A 24,523-nucleotide genomic window follows, 5' to 3' on the forward strand; every position below is an offset into this window, starting at 1 on the left:
CCAGTTTCTCCAACATTTTTGTCCACCTTCGATTTTCCAACATCTGCAGTTCCTTCTTATACAAGTTAATTCATAGAATGGTTTCAGACTTGGGTGAATTTTCACTGAGTGGAAAAGTTTCTGGTTTACAATTTCATTAACTTTACTGGAAACAAAAATCAGACACAATGTATATAGGATATTGTTTCCTGTTCGGTGTGAAAATTACAATTACTGTATCTGATAACGCAGTTATGAAATTCAAAGTGCATGAAAAAAAACCTATCATGTAGGTGTAAAAAATACTTCTCCCACGCATATGCACCCATGCATGAGTACATACATCCTGAGCATCCAGATTATTGGAGGGAAAGGTGAGCAATACTGGGAAGAATTGGTGGCATTGTCTTTTTGTCCTTTGATCCAGCCTGATGTGTTGAGGTTTTCTGTCATTCCTAATCTTGTGCCTTTCTCGAGGTATCATAACCCTACGATCAGAGTATACAATTGTACTTATGATGGAAATGCAATTGATATGGATTCCTTTAAATTATCACCTCAATAACCTGGTTCAATTTAAATTATAATTTGGATTTTGGTGCATTTTATGTAGATAAATAGATTTGTGATTGAAAGGTGTAAAAATAATTCAATTCAATTCATTGCACATAAATCAGAATACGAGTATCTGAATAACAAAATTTACGAACTGAATTTAAGTCGATCTCACTTCGGTTTTCTTTATGGATCAGTGTTTTTCCTATTTAAAATCACAATTGGATTAATCCTTGCTATCTTTGCTTCTTCTATTCTGCTATTGAATATCTTTGATTCTCATCATAGCTGTTACAATTTACAATTGGTCGGCTTCCATAATTCAACTCTTGAGAAACTTGAGGCCATTCAAATCTACTCTATCCAAAGTTTAATTGATTACTGAATCAGCTTTTCTACAGGAGCTCCCAAAAAAGAAATGGGCCAATTTTAAAATTCACTTCTTTGTTTGGAAACTACTCCTGGGCCTTTACAATTGACTATTTGTCATTTTCTTTAGTCCAACAGGCACTTAGATAACCCACTTCTCTGCTTCTAACCTCTAGAATATCCATAAATGTAGTTTTATCATCATTGCTGATGAGGCCAAAAGCTCGAGAGTCACTTCACTAAATCTTTCACTTCCTCTTCCCTGTTTTTCTTCTTACACCTACCCTTTTAAGCATTTAATTATCTGCCCCAGTATCTCATTAAATGGCACACTGACAAATTTAATTTTATAATATTCTAGCACTAATATTGTATCATATTAAAGATGCTAAATACTGTTGGTGCAGTACTATTGCATGCCTGCTCTTGCCCTACCACTTTATACAGGTTTTCTCTCTCCACTCTTTCTGTTCAGATGAAGGGTCTCGACTGTCCATTTCCCTCCACAGATAACTGCCTAAACCACTGAGTTCCTCCAGCAATTGTTTTTTGTTTTTTTGCTTCAGGCTCCAGCATGTGCAATCACTTTATTTTCTCATGATGGAAGTTATTATTTCCAGGTGTTTATGTGGCATTAATATTCCTTGCCTTTATCAATCCAAGGTTGATTGTTGTCCGTGATTTGCCACAAGCAGGCATGGATTTCTACATTGTCTGTGGAAATTGTGAAAGTAGCTGATTATTAGAGCATCATCAGTAAATATCTCCACTCCTAACTTATGATGGAAAGGAGATTTGTTAAAGCTAAAAATGGTTGATTACTTGTTGAAGGCCTATTATTGTTTTGGCATTCCCTGTAAACATGTCATCCTTTGTCAGCTTTGTTCATTCAGTACATTAGTAATTGTATTGCTTTTTCTGCCAGTCATAGCTGCATCACAGTAGTTTGCTGCAGAATATCTATCAACTAATGCAGCCTAACCTTCATAGATTCTAGTAGATGATTCATCTATGTTTCCAACCGTGATCCCCACCATTATAGAACCGAATTTTACGTGTTTTCTACGTGCTTTCACAGACATCAAAAAATGGCTGAGAGCAGTGAATATTGTAAATGGGATCAGATCATATTTCAGATTCATGACTGAAGAGCTGCATTCCAGACCCAGCGGCATCTCTATCCATGCTGTTCTGGAACAGGTACTGGCATCTATCCTGTTGTCATAAAATGTCTGGGTAGTTCCTGTTCACAAAGAGTATTTTACATTGAATCACGCTAATTGGCAACCAATCAATCCACTCAATCATCAAAAAATTGATGGTAGTTGTCTCCAACTGTTTTATCACGTTGCACTTATCAACAACCTACTTACTGGTGCCCAGTTTTATTTTCGTATTGTTCAGAGATACAGCATGGAAATCGGTCCTTTGGCCCACCAAGTCCATGCTAACCATCAATAACCCACCTGCATTAGTTCTGTGTTATCCCATCTTCCTATCCACTCTAGAGGCAATTAACAGAGTCAGATTAAAGTACAAACCTGCACGTCTTTGAGATGTGGGAGGAAAGTGCAATCTCCACACAGACAGTGGCCGAGGTCAGGTTCGAACCCGGTGCTAGGAGGTAGCAGGGAAGCAATAGCACTGCCTGTTGCATCATTGTGCCGCTTTTGCCACAGCTTCAGATCTCATCAAAGCCTTTGTCCAAACCAAAGGGTTGAATTCCAGAGGCAAGGTGAGAGCAATTAGCAGTATTGCTTTTGACCGTGTGATATGCAATGAAGTGTAATACAAGTAAGATATCAAACTACCCTGTAAAACTGAAGCATGAAAGTAAAAACCTCAGTGGATGTAGTCATTCATTACACAGATGAAGATGGTTTAGATTGTAAAAGGTCTTATTATCTCAGTCATCATTGCAACAGTTCCTCAGGACATTATTTCCCTCCACAATAGCATTGAAAATGTCTTCACTAAAACAAAGGGCTGCAACATTTCAAGAAGACAGCTCACTATCATCTTCTCAAAGACAATTAGTGATGGGAAATAACTTATTGCCTGTGATGCCTAATCCAAGATTCCAAAAGTGAATAACCAATTATCATTATTTTTTTTTTAAACAAGTCCAAGAATTTCATGTTTTTGAATATATCCATATAAATATATTTATAGTTATGAATGTAGTACAAAACAAACAAAAATACACTTTTGACACTTTAATATTTAGTCTGAGGAAATTACATCTGAACAGAGACCAGTGACTGCAGCAGTAGCGTCTAATTCATTGCATTCAATGGAAAGAACTGTGAATAATACCCAGCAACAAGTCCTGTCTGCAAAAATGACACACACACACACACAGGGTATTTGCCATTCAAAAACATAGTTTTTTGTTTTTTCATGACTGAAATATTGCTCTATTATTAACAACCATGAATGATGTAACGCATATTTTATTAACTGTTGAGAAATGTGATGGGGGCATCTCTGACAATGCCAGCATTTATTGCCATTTCAAGGTGCCCATGAGAAAGTAGCGATCAGCTGTCATCTTTACCTGCTGTGATTTGCATAGCAAATGTACTTGGTAGTGGTATTAATACTTTTATGGAAACATTTAAAATTCTAACTGAGATTGATGCTTAGATGATGTTGAGGGGCTGTTACTGTGGGCATGAGCATTAACACAGGGCTCAAATCTCAGGATTAAGGGGATGCCATTTAAGACCAAGACAAGAAGGTATATTTTTAATCAAAGAACATGTAAATCATTAGAAATCCCGATTGAAAATCATTGGATATATTCAAGAATTAGGTCAATAGATTCCTGAATTGTATAATAATGGAAGTGCAAGAAAAAGGTACAATATATTACTGAATGGTGGAATAACCAAGTGCATAGCCTGTTGCATCTATTTGACATGCACTCATTAATTTCATGATATTGATGCTGAAAATTATTTCCAATTTGTGATGGTGTGACTTGAAAGGTAGTTGATTTCACCCTGTGTCTCTCATGTTGGGATATTGATAGACATCTTTTTGGGGATTTAAGCAACCATTTTTACATTTGAGCAGAAAATTATAGAGCAAAATGTTTGCCTTGCTTTGTCCAAGGACGTGCATAATGATGTGAAACAGTGTACAATTATTATTTTAACACCACTTGTGATCAATGCTACTGCATTTATGAGGCCTGCGGGAACAATGAAGAAGGTTTTAACAGCAGGGTTCTGCCTGTTTCATTGTTAGTTATAAGGCTTACACAACCTGAATCACTGCTGGAGATTAGAAGGTGTCTTGACTTCCTCTCCCTTCTTTCATTTTACATGTTTATTGATGCAAGACATGCCCAATCTCAAATAGTGCTTTTCAGCAATTTCATGGGCAGTGCTTCTATTAGTTCCCTGACGTGATGCTCTTTTGCTTGCATCATCCTGCTCCATTTCCCTCCAAAAATGCTGCCTAACGTGCTGAGTTCCTCCAGCACTTTGTTTTTTTGGCCAGTATATAGAAGAGGGATAATAGAAACAGAGCTTGGGTAAGCGGGGACGAACATAGGACCATGTGGACCACGGCCTGCAGGGATGAAGCCGCCGAGCTGGCCCCTGCTCATCACCTGAAGACCAGAGACAAGAGGATGGAGAGAACAACAGGCGCGACAGGCAAGGAGCAAGGCCGGTAGGAGAGGGACCCCAGGTCTGGCCTACTACACCCTGCCCTCCTGGTCAGCTGCAGAGGTCGGCCCCAGGGCACAAAGGTGGACAGGTGAAGAGAGGAACACTACATCCAAATAAGGTGATGACTGGAAGCCCGCAACAGCCTTCGGCTCGCCTGGATCGGGCACAGCTCACAAGAGATAGTGCGCAGGCTGGACTTCGAAAATGGCGCCAAAACCTGGTGCCTCTTGCATGCATGCTCAGTAGACTATTTCTGTACACATGAAAATTGGCGATGTGCTTAGGTATGGCAATACTTTACTGGACTGTATGTAAGAAAATAATTTCACTGTGCATTGCACATTTAACATATAAAACCACCACTGCTGCCTCAACAGTGAGGATGGCACTTTGCAGGAAGATGACATTTGAGTTTGCAAAAGAAATGGTTATATAATGTCAACTAGACAAAGGAGATCGTGATTGGCTTCAGGAAGTGAAGCAGTACACACACCCCGATAGACATTGATAGTGGTGAAGTAGAGATTGTTGAAGGCTTAAAATTTTTGGTATAAATATTACTAGCAATTTGTGCGGGACCAGCCACATTGAAGCTATGGCAATGAAAGCACACCAACACCTCTACTTCCTTAGAAGGCTTAGGAAGTTTGGCAGGTCAACAACAACCCTCACCAACATCAATAGATGCGCCGTGGTAAGCATTTTGGGAACAGCACCATCCAAGACCGCAAGAAATTACCGAGAGTGTGGATGTAGCCCAGACCACCACGCAAACCAACCTCCCTTCTATCGACTCCATCTCGGCAAGACCATCAGCCATCTGAAGAAGGGTCTCGACCTATAACGCCACCCATTCCTTCTATCCAGAGATGTTGCCTGTCCCGCTGAGTTACTCCAGCATGTGTACTCAGAAGTATACTGAGTTACTCAAAGCCTCTCAAGCTAAAGCCTCGCACTTACTCTCCACATGGCCACTTGCAACACAACGTCCTGAGGCCGAAGACCTCCTGTTCTAGCCCTTCTCCATTGTCAGAGTAAGGCTAAAATGCAAATTGGAGGAACAGCATCTCATATTTGCTTGGGCAGCTTACAACCCAGTGTTATGAATATTGATTTCTCTAACCGAGTAAGCCCTGTATTCCCTCACTCTCTCCATCCCTCTCCTACCCTAGTTACACCAGCTTTTCACTCACACCTAGCAAACAGCTAACAATGACCTGTGTCCTTTATCGTTATTACTTTTTTGCATATATTTCTTTCATTTGCTCTATATCTCTCTACATCATTGTCCAGTCCATTTCCCATGACTTTCAGTCTGAATAAGGGCTCCACCCGAATCGTCACCCATTCCTTCTCTCCAGAGATGCTGCCAAAGATGAGTTACTACAGCTGTTTGTGTCTATTTCTTGAGTATATACAGCATTTTTATTAAAGGATAGCATTGTTTTTACAGTTTTTCTTTGTGCTTGATTTGATCATTATTAGTAGTAGCATAGGTGGTGAGATCATTTTGACGTTGAATATTCATGCTTCACATTTGCCTCTCAGGAACACAACTAAATTGAATTATCTTTCATTGTATAATTTTAGATGATTATGTAAAGGAATAATTTCAGGTTGGCTTCCTATGAATGACAGAACAATATACTGATATAAAGCTTATACATGCCTGAGGATCTTCTCCAGATTCAGATTTATGTAGGTATAAAATGTGTTCTTTAATCCTATAGTTGGACTCTACGAAACTCAATAAATTCCATTATTTGTAGGTCGTGATGCTAATCCACTTAGGAGCAACAAAAATAAATTAGTATGAGTTTTCAATTTTACTCACTGTCAATATTATCAGTGCCGTCAGAAAATGAGAGAGAGTGAATACAAATACAAATTAATACAAATTAATACAATAAAGGTGTTGAGAACAATTATTTGTAATGATATTGCAGCTGTGGAAATAATGCCGTATAGAACCAAATGCAATTTCAAAATAGGTGCAAAATATTCTCCAACGGCTGATCGAATGTGGATTATGACTTAAATTCTTATCCTTCATGAAATAGATTTTCAAATTTATATAAAATTAAATGTTTTTAATTATCTGCTTACTAAATGCTAATTCATAATAAATGCTAAGATTTGCTTTTTCTGTTGCTTGAGTTCATTTTCAGTGTAGTATAACATGCAAGACAAGGACAATTGATCAATACAATACAATACAATACAAATTTATTTATTGTCATTTGAGCCCCAGTGAGACTCAAACGAAATTTTGTTTCCACAGCCATACAAACAAAGACAATTCCTAGACATACACACAATTAAGTTCACACAAACATCCATCACAGTGAACCCACTGTGTTGGAAGGCAAAGTCTTTTCTCTCCCCTGTTCTCCATGTCTCTCCCGATGTCCAAGCCCCAGGCGGGCGATGATAAGTCCCACGGCCATTTTAGGCCGTGCCGGGCGATTTACGGCCCCGCTCCCAGTCTAGAAGTCTCGAAGTTGGAGCCCCCGGCGGGCGCTGGAATGTCCCACGGCCATGAAGCCGTGCCGTGTCAATGCCATGTTATTGACTGGAATATCCAAAGGGCCAATTATTTTTGATTTTTAGATCAGAATGGAAATTATGATTATGTACCTATAAAACTACAAATTGTTTTATCTGTAACCTGATCTTATTGCATGGGATGGGGTGTCTCCCTACATTTTATTTTTCTAAATAAACTTTGAAAACACTAATCGGGACACCTAGCAGTGGTGACCTTTGCAAGTTGTTTATTTCAACATTATTTTGTTTTTGTGATATTATGTGGAAATGAAAGGGAGACAGTATTCTCAATTCTTAATCTCATGAATCAGACAACATGAGATATGATTTTATGCTTTATGAACTATATTTCATGAAGGGAGTGGCTATTGGAAGCACACTTGTGTAATAGTGCCATGACATTGGCCAAATAAACTTCTATGTTATGGCCCCTTTCATTTGGTTGGTGTAAGAAAAATTTGGAGGAGAAAAATTGGATTACAAGTAATTAAGTTATAGTTAATAGAGTGAGAGTATAGCCACTATGGATGTGCACATCCTTCTCACAGTTTAGGTCTTTGCAGGCAGTTAATCTGATCTGTACACTGACTGAATGGATATCCAATACATTGATACCTTCATAGGCTTGCCAAGATCAGTGTTTTTCAATTGGAACAAAGCAGAGTTTGGAAACACAGGCCTTGAGGTGTAGAACTGTGATATTGTTAGGAGTGGTAGCCTTTTCTGTGTCCCAGTGAACGTACTGTCACATTTGGAATATCAGAGTATTAGGAAACTTGGGAGGATCTTCTGTTGGATCATCTACTGGACATTTTTGGCTGAAGATCTTTTAAAACACATAATACATCAATAGTGGAAGGATAGGAAAGCTCTTCCTGTGCACTCTAATCACAGCCTCCAGTAATGCATATTGCATGTGAATGAAAGAGAATGGATTTCTGACCCAGTATACTTTGGGGAATGAAGATCATAAGTGATAGGAGTAGAATTAGGCCATTTGGCCCATCAAGTCTACCCCGTCATTCAATCATGGTTGTTCTATCTCTCCCTCCTAACCCCATTCTCCTACCTTCTCCCCATAACCTCTGACACCCGTACTAATCAATAATCTATCTATCTCTGTCTAAAATGTATCCACTGACTTTGCCATCACCGCCTTCTGTGGCAAAGAATTCTACAGATTCACAAAATGTCAATTTGATTATTTTGATCGCAAATGTATTTTGATCTCAAATATAAACTTGCAGTACAGTCTACCCTCGTTATTGCAGACCTCTTTATAACAGATTTTTGTCATAGCAGACAAAATCTGCAGTAACTGAATTATTCCTTTGTATAAGGAATTAAGGACTGAGTTTGCAGTTTCATGGAGTGACCGCTGGGTGGTTGGAGCGAATCTTGTCTGTGTTTACCTTTCCTGTTAATTGCGTCCCTTGTTAAGTGTATGATTATTGGCTGTTTTAACTGTTTGGCTGTACATATTTACCCCCTTTACTGTTACAGTTCAGGGAATCTGCAATTACGGAGATTCTATTCCCTCCCCCCCCCCCCCCCCCCCCCCCTCCTCTCCCCACACACCCTCCTCCCAATAGCCCACTAAAACTAGGTCTATCTGTATTTGAAATTGGGCACATGAATCGTAATCACAAAATGTTCTCATAACAGAAATGTAAAAGTTGAACTTTTAGTAGGATCAATTTTACCTTCAAGGAATATTTGAGAGGGTTTCATATTGGAAGTGACCTCTTTCCTTAGATTTTGGATCTGCACTTCTGTTCTTCATCACCTGTTGGAATGTATCCATTAGGACCTGTGTGGAGTTTTGCAAGCTCTCCCTATGACCATTTTTTGTTTTTCCTGGGTCGTCAAGTTGAGTTTATTGTCACATGCTCACGTATGTGAGATACAGGTGCAATGAAAACCTTGCTTGCAGCATCATTAGACACTTATTTCCTTATTAGACAAGAATTACATTAATAGAGCATTAGTGTCAATGGGTGGTTGAAGATCAGCAAGCTCAGTGCACTAAATGACCTGTTTCCATTTTGTATGGCTCTCTAAAAGCCCTGTCCCATGGTACAAGTTCATTCCAAGAGCTCTCCCGAGTTTGCTCTGATTCGAACTCGGAGATTTCCGGTAATGGCCATTCGTGGACTCTAGTGGACATTTTTCAACATGTTGAAAAATCTTCACGAGTCTTCCCGTGCTGACCTGCCATTTGCGAGTACTTCCCGAGTACCTGCCATTAGCGTTACGAGCTGCTAAGAGACGTCCCTGAGCTCCGACGTACCCGCTACGTTCATTCTCCGTGCTTACCACGAGTTTGATTTTTTTTTAACTCGGGAGAGCTCTTGGAATGAACTCGTACCGTGGGACAGGGCTTAAACTCTATGACCTTGAGAGTGGCTGCATTGAAGGGAATGTCTCTCGTGTAACATCCAGAGTAACCACTGATCTTTTGCATTGTTGCCATAGCTGTTGCTTTAATGGCAACCTCCAGCAGGCTTGCTGACACCTGTCAGCCAGTTATTGCACCAAAACATTCATGGAAATTGGAAGGTGACATTTCATGGTTAAAATTTAGTTCCATCTATCAGTTGAATTTTAGTTCCGTCTGCCCTCTCTGCCTCAGAGGGCAGTGGAGGCCGATTGTATGGCGGCGGTTGGATTGTATGCGGATTCAATTCACATTGAATGGCGGTGCTGGCTCGAAGGGCCTTATGGCCTACTCCTGCACCTATTGTCTATTGTCCATTGAACTGTCAGTGAAGGTGAGGCATGGACAATCTTGTTTCCATTTTATAAATCTGTTTAAAAACAGGTAGCTATAGTCATGGAATGTGAGGAAACATTTGGCAGTTAATACTGAGTGTTGGATTTTACATTCATCAAGCATTTCCACATGTGCCTTGCTAGACTATTCACAACTATTCTGAGTTTATTTAAATTACAAAGAAAGCTGTCGATGTGGGCTCAAGCAATGCACTACTGCACTGCTAAATCAGGATATGTACATAATGTTATAGACAAAGACCCATCTTTTATTTATTTGCCTCTGTACTCCACATTTGAGATTTGTAATAGAAAAAAAAATCACAGTGCACATTGTCAGATTTTAATAAGGCCATTTTAATACATTTTGGTTTACCATGTAGAAATAACAGCAGTGTTTATACGTAGTCCTCCCATTTCAGGGCACCATAATGTTTGTGACACAGCAATGACATGTAAATGAATGTAGTCATGTTTAGTATTTTGTTGCATATCCTTTGCATGCAATGACTGCTTGAAGTCTGTGATTCATGGTCATCACCAGTTGGCGGGTGTCTTCTCTGGTGATGCTCTGCCAGGCCTGTATTACAGCCATCTTTAGCTTATGCTTGTTTTGTGGGCTAGTTCCCTTCAGTTTTCTCTTCAGCATAAAAAAGGCATGCTCAATTGGGTTCAGATCGGGTGATTGACTTGGCCACTCAAGAATTGACCATTTTTTAGCATTGAAAAACTGCTTTGTTGCTTAAGCAGTATGTTTGGGATCATTGTCTTGCTGTAGAATGAACCGCCGGCCAATGAGTTTTGAGGCATTTGTTTGAACTTGAGCAGATAGGATGTGTCTATACACTTCAGAATTCATGATGCTATTACCATCAGCAGTTGTATCATCAATGAAGATAAGTGAGCCAGTACCATCAGCAGCCATGCATGCCCAGGCCATAACACCCCCACCACCGTGTTTCACAGATGAGGTGTATGCTTCGGATCTTGGGCAGTTCCTTCTCTCCTCCATACTTTGCTCTTGCCATCACTCTGATATGTTAATCGTCGTCTCATCTGTCAACAAGACGTTTTTCCAGAACTGTGGTTGCTCTTTTAAGTTCTTCTTAATAACCTGTAACCTGGCCATCCTATTTTTGCAGCTAACCAGTGGTTTGCCTCTTGCAGTGTAGCCTCTGTATTTGTGTTCATGAAGTCTTCCGCGACCTGTGGTCATTGACAAATCCACACCTGAAAAGTGTTTCTGATCTGTCGGACAGGTGTTTGGGGATTTTTCTTTATTATAGAGAGAATTCTTCTGTCATCAGCTGTGGAGGTCTTCCTTGGCCTGCCAGTCCCTTTGCGATTAGTAAGCTCACCAGTGCTCTCTTTCTTCTTAATGATCCATTAAGAAGTTGATTTTGGTAAGCCTACGGTTTGGCTGATGTCTCTAACCATTTTATTCTTGTTTCTCAGTCTCGTAATGGCTTCTTTGACTTTCATTGGCACAACTTTGGTCCTCCTGTTGATAAACAGCAATAAAAGTTTCCAAAGGTGATGGAAAGACAGGAGGAAAGACAAGGTGCTGAGAGCTCTCTTATACCTGCAGTAAGGAGGCATTTAAACACACCTGAACAATTACAAACACCTGTGAAGCCATGTTTCCCAAACATTATGGTACCCTGAAATTGGGGGACTATGTATAAACACAGCTGTAATTTCTACATGGTGAAACCAAAATGTATAAAAATGGCCTTTAATAAAATCTCACAATGTGCACTTTAACCACATGTGATTTTTTTTCTATTACAAATCTCAAATTGTGGAGTGCAGTGGCAAATAAATAAATGATGGCTCTTTGTCCCAAACATTATGGAGGGGTATTTTTTCATGATTCTGAGGAGTTTCTTGCAGTTCTTTCTCTTTTACTTTCAAATAATTGCAATATTCACAATAAGACTCCATGAAGCAAAACTAAAATACTTCAGACGCTTAAAATTAAAGGTGACCAGAAAATGGGGTAAATACTCTAAAGTCAAACATTTATGTATAGAAAGTAACAGATTTAACATTTCGGATCAATTACATTTAATAAGAGCTTTCTATTGGAAAGACTCGTATTAGGGAGTTGTAGGATTCCTATGAAGATGATGGAAGCACATCTGTTGATATCCAAAGCTAATAATAACCAAGTACATTTTTTCAACGATTACCCGATATAAAGCCACAACCAATTTCTCTATAGTTTATTTGCTACTGTTCTGAACTTTAAATTTAATTCAGAAGGACACATTGACAGCACCTTTAGATATTTTTTTTTCCACCGGAGATGGGATATTTCCTTGCTGTCAAAAATGGATGGCAAGGGCTTCCGGTGGCGCCATGCTGGACTAGCAGTCGCAACTTTTAGCTCCGCTGCTGTAAAATCGCGATTTTACGCGTTAAAATCGGGTCTGGAGGTCGGGACCAATTCAAAAACTCACAGGAGCCCCGGGACATCGCGCTGATGACGTCATTAGTAAGCGCTGCGATTTAAAACGGAGGATAAAGGATTTTAAATGAAAAAACCGTCTTCAGCTCAGAGCCCTCAGAGAACAATCTCAAAACTGCTGAAAACACAGAAAACTGAAGAACAGACCTCTGAAGTGGATTCTGGAATGGCTACAAGGGCCAAGACTGAGATGGCTACTAAGGAGAAAAATGAAATGGAGGAGATAAAGAACTCGGTAAGAGAACTGAGAAAAGATATTGAGGCTGGAATCTCAAAAATGATGGAAAATATTAATGTTAAATTGATGGAAAATATGTCGAACATTAATGCTGGTAATCAAAAAGTTGTTGACTGCATTGGCATTATACAAAAACGAATTGAGAATGTGCATGAAGAGCTAATGGGGAGAATTAATAAAGGGGAAGAAGTATCTAAGAAGAAGTTTGAGGCTGTGCATGTAATTGTTTCTTCACAAGTAACTGCAATGAAAGACATGGAAACAGTTGTTGACAAATGGCTGAAGATATGCAGGGAATGAAGCTAGAACTAGACAGCCTCAAGAGTCAACTGGCGAAAGTCTCAGATAAATGTCTTGATCTCGAAGCTCGCTCAAGGCGCCAAAATTTACGAATACTGGGAGTAACTGAAGGAGCAGAGGGAAATAATGCACGTGAGTTCACTGCCAACTTAATCAAAAAGGTACTCAATTTACCTGTGGAACCGGAAATTGAAGTGGCACATCGAATACCTAGATTTAAGCCAAGATCACAAGCAGATCCAGCCCACCCACGACAGATCATAGTCAAACTTCAGGACATTTCAGCACTGGAAGAGCTGATGAAAAAAATCAAATATGGAGTGAAGATGACCTTTGGAAACGACTCTATCAAACTCCTCCGGGATTATCCCTATGAGATCGTGCAAAAGAGAAGAAAGTTCGCACAGACAAGACAGATTCTCCAGGGAGTTAAAGATGTCAGATGTGGCATTTTTTTATCCGGCCAGGATGCGCATTACTTTCAAGGGAAAAGAGAAAACTTTCACTAATTCGGACGCATCTTATAAATATGCCCAAGAGATTGTGGCAGAAACAGAAGATTAATCAAGGCAGCGGGACGATATGGACAATTTATTTCCTTTTATTACTTCACAGAGAACACCTGAAGATAAGGGAAAAACCACCATTCTCTAAAAGTTTAAAATGGAAGAGCCGGTCTAGACACCTTATCTCCTTTGGACGCTTTGGAATTCAACTCAAGGACATTCTTTGTTCAAAATGAAGGAAAGATTGATAAGCAACGCAGAGACGAACAGCAGAGCCGAATGTGGAAACCATCACAAGGACAAATGGCGGTTTAAGATCTTAAAACAGCTTTACAAAATATAGAGAATTAGCAATAATTAACAATACTAATATAGAAATATAAATGGAAACTAACCTGAACTATATAATGGGCAAAATGTAATAATGTGCTTAAAAGACTGACTAGCGCGTATATAGAGATAACAAATTTTAGAATTAAAGTAGATAATACTGAATGTTTAAGTGTTATGTAGTTTGTGTGGGGAAGGGAGGAGACTCGGGCCCCTGGCATAATTCCAGGAGCCTGTTTATGGTTAACCCTTACAGCTAACAGCTTACTATTATCAAAAGTATAAAAGTATAACTAATTATAAATAATTAGTAGATGAAAGTGTTAGATAAATAAATTTCACAGTAGCTGAACACAGATTTGATAAGTCTGAATGAAATATATATATATATATAGTGTAACTGGGGGAAATATAATTGATTTTGAAATGGTACCGCCCTCCTAGGTTTAGAGAAATAAAAGGAGCGGAGCTAATTGTACAACATCAACTTCGGAAGTCGAATAGATGTCGAATCCCACAGACACGTGGGACACGCACTACAGTGTCGAATACTTCAGACACTGTAATTTTACTTGTTCAATTTTTTTTTAAATCACAATATGTCACTACTATGTGGTTTTTTTTCAAGGAAAATCGCAAAAGGGATCTACCAAGGAAGTTAGTAATATAAACGCCCCCCAAATATCCAGAGTCCTGAGGTATGGATGCACCGTAATAAATAAGGATTAAAATCAGAGAAAATGCAAGATGATAAACAAAAGAAAATGGGAGGAATCACTGTGTAGCTGGAATATAAGGGGTATTAATGAACCAATTAAAAGGGGCAAAATACTAGCTCAGTTGAAATCATATAACACGGACATTACTTTTCTACAAGAAACGCACCTTAAACATCAAGATCAGATGAGATTGAGGGCGAATTGGATAGGCCAAACATTTCACTCCTCATATACTTCGAAATCCAGAGGCATCGCAATCATTATTCGCAAAGGAATACCATTCAAATCAAAGAACATTATATCAGATAAGGAAGGGAGATATCTTATAGTTACAGGAGAGATCCATGCTACGCCAATCACCTTGGTAAACATTTATGCGCCCAATTTTGATAATCCTCAATTTAAAAAAAAATCCTGAATACAATCGCAGAATTTAACTACCAAAATGTTATAATTGGAGGAGACTTCAACTGTGTTTTAGATCCGTACTTAGATAAATCGATGCAAAAACAAAGAGGTAATATGAAATCTAAAACTAGTGAACTCTTAAATACATATATAAAAAATACAAATATAGCAGACGTCTGGAGGATCGCGAATCCGACTGGAAGGGAATACTCGTTTTATTCAATGGTACACAAAACATACTCACGTATAGACTACTTCCTAGTGGATACAAAATTAATCCCTTATACTATGAACCCTAAATATCACACCAATACGATTTCAGATCACTCCCCGCTAACTTTCGTTCTAAAATTAGAAGGAATGTCTACGAACAAATCGTTCTGGAGGTTTAACTCGCAAATTTTGAAAGACCCACAAGGGTGTATATATCTAAAAAAACAGATGGACCTATTTTTTGAGACAAACGATACACCAGATATATCGCCCACTTTATTATGGGAATCCTTCAAAGCATTTATTAGAGGAGTCATTATCTCGTATCAAGCTTTTCAAAACAAAAAGAATAAGAGTGAACGAAGACATTTAGAAGAACAAATCAGACAACTAGATATAGATAATGCTAAAGATCCAGCTATGGATAAGCATAATAAAATTTTAATACTGAAATTTAAGCTAAATAAATTATTATCAGAGAAGGTTATAAGATTATTCCAAATTACAAAACAAGAACATTTCGAATTTGGGGATAAACCCCATAAACTTTTGGCACGCCAACTGAAAAAACGGGAAAAAGATCATGCAATTCTAAAGAATAAATCAGATAGAGGGGAATTATTAACACTGCCTAATGATATCAATAAAAGATTTGCTCAATTTTACAAGAATTTATACACATCAAAAACGCTAATAGACAATAATAAAGTTTCAGAATTTTTGGACAATTGTAACCTTCCATAACTAGAACTGAAGGAACAAGAGGAACTGGGAGCACAAATTACATCTAAGGAAATAGAAGACACAATAAACACACTTAAGAATGGAAAAACACCAGGACCAGACGGATTCAGTAATGAATTTTATAAATGTTTTTACGACATAGGTACACCACGTCTACAGAAAATTATACATACCGTTAAAGAACAAATCTTACCTGAAACACTAGCAGAATCAACGATCACATTAATACTTAAAAAAGATAAAGATATAGAAGAACCAGGCTCATATAGAGCTATTGCTTTGTTAAATACGGATCAAAAAATATTAGCGAAAACACTAGCTAGAAGACTAAGTCAATATGTTAGTAAATTAATAAATGAGGATCAAATGGGATTTATACCTAAGAGACATTCATTTAATAACCTGAGACGTCTGCTTAACATAATGCACTCTCACAAACCTCAAGAACAAGAGTTATCTATCATTTCATTGGACGCAGAAAAAGCGTTTGATCAAGTAGAATGGGATTATATGATTAAAGTATTGAAAAAATTTCAAATGGGAGAGAACTTCATTGCATGGATAAAATTATTATATAACAAACCCACGGCTAGAATATTAACATATACTATCTACGAAATTCCAATTAACAAGGGGCAATAGACAAGGATGTTCATTATCACCGCTGTTATTCGCTCTGGTAATTGAACCTTTAGCTGAAAAAATTAGAACACAGCCGGATATTTACGGTTATAATACAAAATATTCAAATAACAAAATATCCTTATATGCAGACGATGTATTACTGTATATCACAAAACCCCAAATCAGTATACCAAACATATTAAATTTAATTGAGGACTTTGGATCTTTCTCAGGATACAGAATAAACTGGAACAAAAGTGAAATTATGTCGATAAAACCGAAAGACTCAACACATCTCTTGAAATTCCCCTTTAAAATAGCCACAGAAAAATTTAAATATTTAGGAATCGAAATCACTAGAAACTATCACGCTATGTTTAACGCCAATTATAGCCCCTTACTTAAGAAACTAAATAATCTAATCAAATTCTGGAAAATGCTCCCGATGTCTTTAATAGGTCGAATAAATGCTATAAAAATGATCTTTTTACCACAAATCCTATATTTATTTCAATCAATTCCAATATATCTTCCAAAAAAGTTTTTCAAAAAACTAGACTCAGACATTACAAATTTATATGGGATTATAAATCCCACAGAATACAAAGAGCACACCTTAGTAAACCAAAAGAGATGGGTGGTCTAGCGCTCCCTAACTTTATGTACTATAATTGGGCAGTAAATATTAAAAATATGATTCACCTGCTGGACAACTCTGCCCAGCAGGTGGACTGGATTGTAATGGACAGAGAGGACTCCTCTCCGTGTAATACAGGAGCGACTCTCCTCTCACCAATGAATCTGAATAACAAAAATTACAATAAAAATCCAATTATACATAGCACAATTAGAACTTGGAAACAAATAAAACAGAATCTAAAATTAAGAAATATATCTCTTTTAATGCCAATAGTCAATAATCCGTCGTTTAAACCTTCAATTATAGATAAATCATTTACACAATGGGAAAGAATGGGAATCAAAACGCTCGGAGACTTGTATGAATTAGGAAAATTATTATAATTTCAACAATTACAACTGAAATATAATTTGAAAAATAATCAATATTTTAAATATCTTCAAATCCGTGACTATCTGAAAAAATACACAAAAGACTATCATAACATGCCTCCAGACTTACTGGATCAAAGGCTGAATCAGCAAATCTAATATCATACTTATACAACATTATTTTAAATATAGAAATACCTACAACCGATGGTATTAGAAGAGACTGGGAACAAGAACTAGCTATAAAAATTTCAAAAGAGAGCTGGGATAAACACTTACTATATGTGCATAAATGCTCGATCAACGTACGACATACTCTAATTCAATATAAAACATTACATAGGCTATATTATTCAAAAACTAAAATAAATAAACTTTTCCCCAATGTCTCACCCATTTGTGATAAATGTCAGTCACAAGAAGCTACTATAGCGCACTCTTTTGTTTTTTGTATAAAAATCCAAAAATTCTGGAACGAAATATTTGAAATCTTCACAAAATTATTTAAAATAAAACTTGTACCAAAAGCAGAATGGATCATTTTTGGAATATCGGAAGGTAACCCCGAATTAAACGTGTTTCAAAAGAACTTACTTAATTACGGGCTAATAATGGGAAAAAAGCTTATACTCAAATTTTGGAAAAATGCTCCAATACCAACAATAAAAATGTGGATTTCAAACATGTTCGAAACACTACACTTGGAAGAGATGAGACTCCTCCTAGCAGGCAAAGCAGACCACTTCCAAAAGACGTGGTCTGCATTTATGGAACTATTACAAGCATAAGGTGCAATAGTAATTTAAAATATAAATGGTACCAGGATCTGGTAACGGGGGGTATAAAATATTTTTTTTTTTTTAAACACGGTTGGTATATCCTTTTTTGCGAGTTTTGTGTTACAATAGAGCGATTGTTTTTTCCTTTTTTCCCTTTTCTTTCTAGGGTCTTATTTCCTTTCTTTACTTCCTTCTCTAACTTCTTCCCTAAAGGGCTTTCTTTTCCCAACACTTTCCTGCACCTTCACGATTCTTGCTCACTTTCCTTACTTCTTTTATTTCTATCTTTTTTAAAGCTCGAAAAATGAAGTGGTACAACAAATGTAATAAGATATATCTGATGTGTATTATTGTAATTTACTGTACTTCTAATAAAAAATAAATATAAAATGGATGGCAACATTTTCGATTTTATGATATTTGACTTGAAGAACTTTTTTTATGCTAGAAAGGCTAATTACTCAAGCTAGAAATATTTCCTTTTGTCCGCAAGGAATTAATTTGAAAGCCATTTGTGTATGTTCTCAGATGAGTATTTCACCAATCAGTTCAAAAGGACGTAAAATCAAGGGAATTGGAAGCAATTTGTATTTGATAATTGGTTCATTTCATGTTCATGAGTATGGAAAGAGTAGATTTATCAACAGCTATGACATTTGTTGATGTACACAAATTATAGCCACACCACTGAATACGTAAATGTCTTCTGCTAAAATTTGACCACATGTGAGCCTTCATGTATAGGATACGAAATTTAGAATACAATCCCTGATAGAATTGTAACTCATCAGTCTATCAGCTTACACATTGTTTCTGATGTACAGTGAAGTCCAGCTATTGCTGCGGGTAATTAATAGACGTAAAAATATTAATGTGGTAATAAAAGGACTGAAGCACTAAATTTTGATTTTCCCAGCCAGTCTACCATGTTATAGTGTACTTTTCTTCAAAATAATGCATTTGGCTGTAATTCTGGAACTGTTATCCTAGGAGCATGCAGAACCTCAGATAATAATCTTTTGAGTTATTACCTGAACCAGTTAAGAGACAATTAAGATCAGAGAAACAAATGTTTGGTTTAAAGCTTGAAGTGATGGAATGGAGTTCCAGTTCATGATGCACCAGTAATGGGGAAAACTAGGAACCAAAGTGGGGACAATTTACAAATAAACCATGCTGGGGCCAAGGTTCCAGTAAACCACATAGCTAGGGAATAAAATATTTTTTTAGACTTAAGCGGTTGGAATAATGTATCAAAGTTGTAAAAATGTGGTAAATAAAAGAGTAGAGACAAATCTGGAAAAGGGAGTAAATATGGGGAATGACAACCTGACTGTGACAGGAATAGCTCGGGAAATAGTGAGCGTGTAAGGGTGGCACAATGGAGCAGCGGTAGAGTTGCTGCCTTACAGCACTCGAGATCCAGGTTCAATCCTGACTACGGGTGCTCCATGAACGGAGTTTGTACATTCTCCACGTTGCGTTTTACCAGCGGCTCTGGTTTCCTCCCATACTCCAAAGACATACGGGCAATCTTCTGTAAATTGCAATTGTCCCTAGTGTGTAGGATAGTGCTAGTGTATGGGGTGATTGCTGGGTGACGTGGACTTAAAGGGCCTATTTCCACGCTGTATCTCTAAAGTCTAAAGTCTAAAAAGCAACCTGAAAATACATCAGATTATATGGCCAGAGGTTACAATAGTAATCGCTATACCTATTAAAGTGTGTGCATGCATGTGTGTGTGTGTCCGTGTTTGTTTTGTATCTTTCTCAAAACGCTACGCGCTAACGCTTACATTTTTACATATTTCAACTCACATTTTTCCTGTCCATGCCGTACTCACGTTCACTTAACATTTCGTCCTATATTTCGCACGTTATTCCTGATTAAAGTTTTTTAAAAGCCAAAAACCACTTCTCATAGACAGCCTTTTTCCAGCAGGCTCCAAAGATGATGTCACAATGCTACTCACAGACGTGCAATCACCATGGATCTTATTTACAAATGACATCACAATGGGACGTTGCCAACGGTAACCGCAGCTTCTCACAGACAGCTTTTTTTCCCCAGCAGATTCCAAAGATGACGTCACAATGCCACTGTCAATGCACCAATCACAATGGGCTCTCAAGCTGCCGAGTGCCACCCCCCCCCCCCCCCCCCCCCAGGTTATTCACACCCCACGCCCCCTCCCCCCCCCCCCCCCCCCGCTGCCTCAAAAAGGCAGCCAACATTTTCAAAGACCCACACCATCCTGGCCACACACTCATTTCACCATTGCCATCGGGAAGAAGGTACAGGAGCCTGAAAACACTGTAATGTTCAGGTTCAGGAACAGCTTTTTCCCGACAGCCAAAGAATTTCATCTGGAACATATGCCAATAAAACACTCTAGGCTCTTGACCCCCGCACCCCACCCCCCCCCCTCCGCCCTCCACCTCCATGTTAAAAGGGCATGAAGAAAAATTCAGCGCAATCAGGCAAAGTCAACCACGTTTTGTGAAATCAAAATTATGCTCGACCAATTTATTGAAGTACTTTAAATATCGCACTACCTCAAAGATGGATATCAGATAAAGTGGAACTGGTGATGTATTAGATCTAGATTTCAAAGCTATCTAATAATGTATTGCATCAAAGGTTATTGTGTAATAATAATAATAATAATACATTTTATTTATGGGCGCCTTTCAAGAGTCTCAAGGACACCTTACAAAAATTGAGCATGTATAGGAAAAACATGTAAGGGGAATGAAATAAATAGTAGAGACATGACTAGTACACAAAGTAAAGACAGAATTCAATACAAAACACAGCATGAGGCAATTAATGCACAGATGAAAAGGGACGGGGACGTGGGGCTAAGGATAGGCAGAGGTGAAGAGATGGGTCTTGAGGCGGGACTGGAAGATGGGGAGGGACACGGAATTGCGGATCAGTTGGGGGAGGGAGTTCCAGAGCCTGGGAGCTGCCCTGGAGAAGGCTCTGTCCCCAAAACTGCGGAGGTTGGACTTGTGGATGGAGAGGAGACCGGCTGATGTGGATCTGAGGGACCGTGAGGGTTGGTAGGGGGAGAGGAGGTCAATGAGATATGTGGGGGCCAGATGGTGGAGGGCTTTGTAGGTGAGGACCAGGATTTTGTAGGTGATCCGGTGGGAGATGGGAAGCCAGTGAAGTTTTTTGAGGACTGGAGTGATGTGATGCCAGGATTTGGTGTGGGTGATGAGTCGGGCGGCTGCGTTCTGGACCAGTTGGAGTCGGTTGATGTAGGTGGAGCTGATGCCAAGGAGAAGTGAGTTGCAATAGTCCAGTCGGGAGGAGATGAAGGCATGGATGAGTCTTTCAGCAGCAGGCGGAGTGAGAGAGGGTCTGAGTTTGGCGATGTTGCGGAGATGAAAGAAGGAGGTTTTAATGACATGGCGGATGTGAGGCTCAAGGGAGAGGGTGGAATCAAAGATCACGCCAAGGTTGCGGGCCTGGGGAGACAGTGGTGCCGTCGATGGTGAGAGTGGGGTTATTGATTTTGCTGAGTGTGGCTTTGGAGCCTATGAGGAGGAATTCTGTCTTATCGCTGTTGAGTTTGAGGAAATTATGTTGCATCCAGGTTTTTATAGCTGACAAACAGGAGTTGATATGGGAGAGGGGGGGGGTTGTGGGGGGATTTGGTGCCAAGGTAAATCTGGGTGTCATCAGCGTAACAGTGGAAGTCCAGATTGAAGTGGCGGAGTATCTGACCAAGGGGGAGGATGTAGATGATGAAGAGGAGGGGTACAGTGTAAAGCAAAGCTTGTGATGTAAGAGATACAATTTTGGCTACATAGTAGATTAGTTGGCTAATGCTGTTGGGAATTATTCAGGTTATTAAATTATGCGGATGTAGCAGGCATTAATTATTTTTAAAAGCAATTTTCGGCAAATCTATTCTATTGTACATTGCAAGCAGTAAACAGTTTGAAATTAAAAGGAGAGCTTTGGAAACTGTGCTGTGTGCTTACGTAGGCCAATTAATAAGCCCCATGTCTTACATTTGGCTGATGCATTACAACATTTCATGGTCAAACCAGGCATTTTCAGCTTAAGTTATTTCACACCATTGTACTAGATATGAAGGAAATCTCCAGACCGACTGATTTTATTAATTGTCCATCAAATATGGTCATGAGCATATTTGTCTCTGTCAATAATTGGGGTATTTGTCTACTCAAGAGAGGCGCTCCTCACATTTTGGGCGTCTCGCTTCTCTGTCCACAGAAGCTTTTAGACCATCTATATGAATTACTTTGAACTATCCAAGGTTGGAACATTGAGAGGTGTTTTATCAGCCACTGTACTCTCGTACAGTAAATGTGTAATTCAATAGAACCTTTGTCACACTCAAAATATTGAAGTAATCAATATCATTGAACCCACTGTGATTCTGTCTGCTTTGATTTTTAGAGTCTAAGAACTTGGTGTTCTTTGAGTTTGGATAATAATACCAAGAGGATCTTTAAGCAAATCTTGCTATTGATGATTTTTACGTCAACCAGTTTCAACCTCTGAGTGCCTTAGTTCACAGGTCACAACTATAGGAACTTGTGAACTAAGACACTTGGAGGCTGAAGCTGGTTGATATAAATGTCTTTTGGAGACCTCGGTAGAATTTCCAAACTCGGGGAACACAGAGTTTTTAGTTTTGAAAACACAAAGACAACAACGAATGATTACCCACATTTTCAATGGCTATAATTATCTCCTTAAGCTTAAACATTTTGAGTGTAAACAAGAAAGTTTGCAGAATTGCATATTTACAATGAAAGTGCACAGTAGCTACCAAGGCTACCAGTAGTCTGATTATTCAAACATGTTTGCTGGGACAAAGTCATTCATATGGGTGGTCTGGAAACACCTGAGGATATAACGCAGAATCCCAAAATTGGTCTGAAAAAGATCCAAATCCGAGACTTCATCTGTCCATATTCTGAGTTCCGCCAGTACTCAAGATTCAAAAATCTCCAGTTCCTTGTGTCCCCTGTGTATCCAAAATGTGCCTCTTTTTGTTAGTGTTGAGGTATGGCTCCCTAGATACACAAAAAAGAGAATATTAGATGTTCAAATAAACTGTCTTGAGTAACAGGGATTTATCTTTAAAAATATGTTAATACATGATACTGGCCACCTAATGTCTTGTGATCTCGATACGATACGATAGAAGGGTCGAGATGGCCTGTTTCCGTGCTGTAATTGTTATATGGTTATATGATACGATATGATAGAACTTTATTTATCCCAGGAGGGAAATTAATTTGTCAACAGTCATAAAAAACGCAAAATACATGAAACATGAAATCAAAGTGATGAGTGGAAAGGCTTTGGGGATGTGCAAGGATTGAGGAGGGGGGAGGTGGGGGGTGGGGGGGGGGGGAGTCCGTTTCTGTCCACCCCATGACAGAGGGGGGAGGAGTTGTAAAGTTTGATAGCCACAGGGAAGTAGGTTCTCCTGTGGCGTTTTGTCCTGCACCTTGGTGGAACCAGTCTGTTGCTGAAGGTACTCCTCAGGTTGACCAGTGTGTCATGGAGGGGGTGAACTGTATTGTCCAGGATACTCCGCAATTTGAGGAGCATCCTCTCCTCCAAGACCTCCTCCCATTAATCCATCTCCGCACCCAAGACAGAGCCAGCCTTCCCGATGAGTTTGTTGATCCTATTGGCGTCCGCAGCCTTCGCCCTGCTGCCCCAGCGAAGAAGATGACACTGGCTCCCATCAATTGGTGGAACATCTGCAGCATCTCAATGCAGACGTTGAACGAGCAGAACCTTCTCAAAAAGTACAGGCGGTTCTGTCCCTTCTTGTACAGGGCCTCAGTGTTCCTGGACCAGTCCAGTTTACTGTCCAGGTACACTCCCAGGTCTTTGTACTCCCTGGTAAACTGCACATCTACACCAGTGATGGAGACAGGGGACGGGTGTTCGGTCAAGCGAAAAGATTACAAAAGGACCTTGTCAAACTTGCAGTCCTAAAAAATGTAGATGCTACACAACTTTAAATGTGGTCAACAAATCTATAAATATTTAATTTTGGAACATTACATTCCAGAAAATGCATGAATCATTGGAAATATTCAGTAGACATAATGACTGTATGTGCGTGTCATCATCACTACGCATCATGCTCCATCCGTTCCATAAACACACACAAGCTATGACGTTCACCATGGATTAAGTCTTTGCAGTTATCCTGTCTGCAATACTTTACATTGCCTCCAACATGCTTCTTGCTGAAGTGAACTAAATCTACA

General features: G+C 38.9%; 1 protein-coding gene across 1 annotated transcript in view; it reads left to right on the plus strand.

Annotated features, from left to right (window-relative positions):
- nkain2 (sodium/potassium transporting ATPase interacting 2) overlaps positions 1-24,523 on the plus strand; it is a 398,362-nt gene that overhangs the window by 48,121 nt on the left and 325,718 nt on the right. The window lies entirely within an intron of this gene.

The sequence above is a fragment of the Amblyraja radiata genome, chromosome 5, assembly GCF_010909765.2.
Source record: "Amblyraja radiata isolate CabotCenter1 chromosome 5, sAmbRad1.1.pri, whole genome shotgun sequence".
Taxonomy (NCBI): domain Eukaryota; kingdom Metazoa; phylum Chordata; class Chondrichthyes; order Rajiformes; family Rajidae; genus Amblyraja; species Amblyraja radiata.